The sequence below is a fragment of the Schistocerca piceifrons genome, unplaced genomic scaffold (assembly GCF_021461385.2).
Source record: "Schistocerca piceifrons isolate TAMUIC-IGC-003096 unplaced genomic scaffold, iqSchPice1.1 HiC_scaffold_1331, whole genome shotgun sequence".
In the NCBI taxonomy this organism is placed as follows: domain Eukaryota; kingdom Metazoa; phylum Arthropoda; class Insecta; order Orthoptera; family Acrididae; genus Schistocerca; species Schistocerca piceifrons.
The window spans coordinates 40,001-43,882 of NW_025727160.1; the positions used below are offsets into that span (position 1 = coordinate 40,001).

At 58.1% G+C, this 3,882-nt stretch overlaps 2 non-coding genes and 1 pseudogene across 2 annotated transcripts; all 3 read right to left on the reverse strand.

The window, feature by feature from the left end:
* The window catches only part of LOC124732238, a 4,222-nt pseudogene extending 4,001 nt beyond the window's left edge, over positions 1 to 221 (reverse strand).
* Positions 222 to 409: 188 nt separating this feature from the next.
* LOC124732242 lies at positions 410 to 564 on the reverse strand. The gene has a single exon (XR_007008629.1). It is a non-coding gene; the product is annotated as a 5.8S ribosomal RNA (ribosomal RNA).
* A 351-nt stretch (positions 565 to 915) lies between these two features.
* Positions 916 to 2,824, reverse strand: LOC124732232. Its single transcript, XR_007008624.1, has one exon. It is a non-coding gene; the product is annotated as a small subunit ribosomal RNA (ribosomal RNA).
* Between the last annotated feature and the right edge of the window lie 1,058 nt (positions 2,825 to 3,882).

Genomic DNA, 3,882 nt, shown 5'->3' on the forward strand with positions numbered 1-3,882 from the left:
GGGCCGTGGCCTCATTCAAGTTGGACTTGGGCTCGGCGCGAGGCGTCGGGGTAGTGGACCCTCCCAAACACCACATGCCACGACAGGCGGCAGCCTGCGGGGTTCGGTGCTGGACTCTTCCCTGTTCGCTCGCCGCTACTGGGGGAATCCTTGTTAGTTTCTTTTCCTCCGCTTAGTAATATGCTTAAATTCAGCGGGTAGTCTCGCCTGCTCTGAGGTCGTTGTACGAGGTGTCGCACGCCACACCGCCAGCCGGCTGTGCACGCTACCGAGAAAGTACCGGTATGCGAACCGCCAGGCGACGGGCGCGCATCGCACGTTTGAGGAGACGCGGCCGGCCCCACAGGCGGCCGCGACACTCCCAGGTCTGCGAAGCGGGGCAAACGCCGCGCGCTTCAGTATACGTAGCCGACCCTCAGCCAGACGTGGCCCGGGAACGGAATCCATGGACCGCAATGTGCGTTCGAAACGTCGATGTTCATGTGTCCTGCAGTTCACATGTCGACGCGCAATTTGCTGCGTTCTTCATCGACCCACGAGCCGAGTGATCCACCGTCCTGGGTGATCTTTTCTCAGTTTCCGCCGTCTCTTTCGAGACGGTCGCATAGGCGGGAGTGAGGCGTGTGGCGGCCCCTGTTCCAGCGTTCTGTGTCCAACGGCCTCACGGCCGACGGGCGTCGTACGGCTCCACACCGGAGCGGACAGGCACTCGGGCGAAAGTCATTCAAAACCGGCGCCAGGCGCCAGGTGCCGCAGGCCAGCCGCTCCAGCGCTTCAGCGCTCGTACCACACAACATTGCCGCTAGTTTTGAGAGGCACGCGTGGTTCCGCACGCGGCGCACGGCTACGGCGAGCCGTACAGGTAGCGTGTTGCGCGACACGACACGCACATCGAAAGACATGCAGTCTAGTCGGTAATGATCCTTCCGCAGGTTCACCTACGGAAACCTTGTTACGACTTTTACTTCCTCTAAATGATCAAGTTTGGTCATCTTTCCGGTAGCATCGGCAACGACAGAGTCAATGCCGCGTACCAGTCCGAAGACCTCACTAAATCATTCAATCGGTAGTAGCGACGGGCGGTGTGTACAAAGGGCAGGGACGTAATCAACGCGAGCTTATGACTCGCGCTTACTGGGAATTCCTCGTTCATGGGGAACAATTGCAAGCCCCAATCCCTAGCACGAAGGAGGTTCAGCGGGTTACCCCGACCTTTCGGCCTAGGAAGACACGCTGATTCCTTCAGTGTAGCGCGCGTGCGGCCCAGAACATCTAAGGGCATCACAGACCTGTTATTGCTCAATCTCGTGCGGCTAGAAGCCGCCTGTCCCTCTAAGAAGAAAAGTAATCGCTGACAGCACGAAGGATGTCACGCGACTAGTTAGCAGGCTAGAGTCTCGTTCGTTATCGGAATTAACCAGACAAATCGCTCCACCAACTAAGAACGGCCATGCACCACCACCCACCGAATCAAGAAAGAGCTATCAATCTGTCAATCCTTCCGGTGTCCGGGCCTGGTGAGGTTTCCCGTGTTGAGTCAAATTAAGCCGCAGGCTCCACTCCTGGTGGTGCCCTTCCGTCAATTCCTTTAAGTTTCAGCTTTGCAACCATACTTCCCCCGGAACCCAAAAGCTTTGGTTTCCCGGAGGCTGCCCGCCGAGTCATCGGAGGAACTGCGGCGGATCGCTGGCTGGCATCGTTTATGGTTAGAACTAGGGCGGTATCTGATCGCCTTCGAACCTCTAACTTTCGTTCTTGATTAATGAAAACATACTTGGCAAATGCTTTCGCTTCTGTTCGTCTTGCGACGATCCAAGAATTTCACCTCTAACGTCGCAATACGAATGCCCCCGCCTGTCCCTATTAATCATTACCTCGGGTTCCGAAAACCAACAAAATAGAACCGAGGTCCTATTCCATTATTCCATGCACACAGTATTCAGGCGGGCTTGCCTGCTTTAAGCACTCTAATTTGTTCAAAGTAAACGTGCCGGCCCACCGAGACACTCAATAAAGAGCACCCTGGTAGGATTTCAACGGGGTCCGCCTCGGGACGCACGAGCACGCACGGGGCGGTCGCACGCCTTCGGCTCGCCCCACCGGCAGGACGTCCCACGATACATGCCAGTTAAACACCGACGGGCGGTGAACCAACAGCGTGGGACACAAATCCAACTACGAGCTTTTTAACCGCAACAACTTTAATATACGCTATTGGAGCTGGAATTACCGCGGCTGCTGGCACCAGACTTGCCCTCCAATAGATACTCGTTAAAGGATTTAAAGTGTACTCATTCCGATTACGGGGCCTCGGATGAGTCCCGTATCGTTATTTTTCGTCACTACCTCCCCGTGCCGGGAGTGGGTAATTTGCGCGCCTGCTGCCTTCCTTGGATGTGGTAGCCGTTTCTCAGGCTCCCTCTCCGGAATCGAACCCTGATTCCCCGTTACCCGTTACAACCATGGTAGGCGCAGAACCTACCATCGACAGTTGATAAGGCAGACATTTGAAAGATGCGTCGCCGGTACGAGGACCGTGCGATCAGCCCAAAGTTATTCAGAGTCACCAAGGCAAACGGACCGGACGAGCCGACCGATTGGTTTTGATCTAATAAAAGCGTCCCTTCCATCTCTGGTCGGGACTCTGTTTGCATGTATTAGCTCTAGAATTACCACAGTTATCCAAGTAACGTGGGTACGATCTAAGGAACCATAACTGATTTAATGAGCCATTCGCGGTTTCACCTTAATGCGGCTTGTACTGAGACATGCATGGCTTAATCTTTGAGACAAGCATATGACTACTGGCAGGATCAACCAGGGAGCTGCGTCAACTAGAGCTGAGCAGCCGGCCGCCCGGGAGTGTGTCCCGGGGGCCCGCGCGAACACGCAAGCGTCCGCTCAATCATTCTGCAAACAGGAGGAGGCTGAGCTCCCCTGCACAATACACCTCGAAACCCTCTCAGGTCCCGGCGGCGCGCAGCGCCGTCCCAAGTACTTGGTCGGGTTCGAGAGAGGCGCAATCGCCCGGAGTTAGGCGAGTAGACGCTTTCGGTGCGACCACCCGTGCTCCCAACTGAGCTTGCCGCTGCCGACAGAGGCCCGGGAGCGTGCTGTCGTGGCATTGCCGGCGGGAGACAACACGCGCCACCTACGGTGACCGGCAGCTCCAACGCCAGCGCCACAGAAGGACAAAAGCCCCACTTGGGTGCCGAAGCGAACTCTCCCAGCACAGCGCACGCGCCAACACATCCGCACAGCTGCGATACAAACCACCAGCGAGAACCGCTGGGGCGACCGAGCAGCAGACGGCGTCGCGGCGCCGAGCGCCGGGCGGCAGCGCATCCTCAACGCACACAGTCCTCAATCGGACCAGCACACTGAAGATGTCCACCGCGCTTCGCACCGGGCCCGCGAGGACCTACTTTGGCCGCACGGCGCCGCGCGCAGGGTGCGCCGGCGCGCAGCTGCGACGCCTGCCGCGTCCGTCGGCCGGCGCGCCTGCCACTGGCCGCCCCCACCAGCCGGCTGTAGCGCGTGCGCCCACGCACCGCGCGGCCAGCACGCCGGGAGGCGCCCCCTCACCGGCCGGGGACGGTCCCCACCCAGCCACCGCCGCGTATCGCTTCACACCCAGATGCCGTTCAGTTTCGTCGGCATGGTGGGTATCGCTGGAACAACCGGTTAGTACCTCAACCTATCGTCGCCATCACCGATTCACCCCTAGCGAGAACAACCGCACCACAACAGGTTACCATTTGTTCATTTGCGTAACTTCACCAGAAAACGCAGGCGTCCATCGCCATTTGCAACTTCCACGATTATTGCATGCCTGTGTCAGGTGTCACGCCACACTACGTCTGCCCACATACACGCAACAAA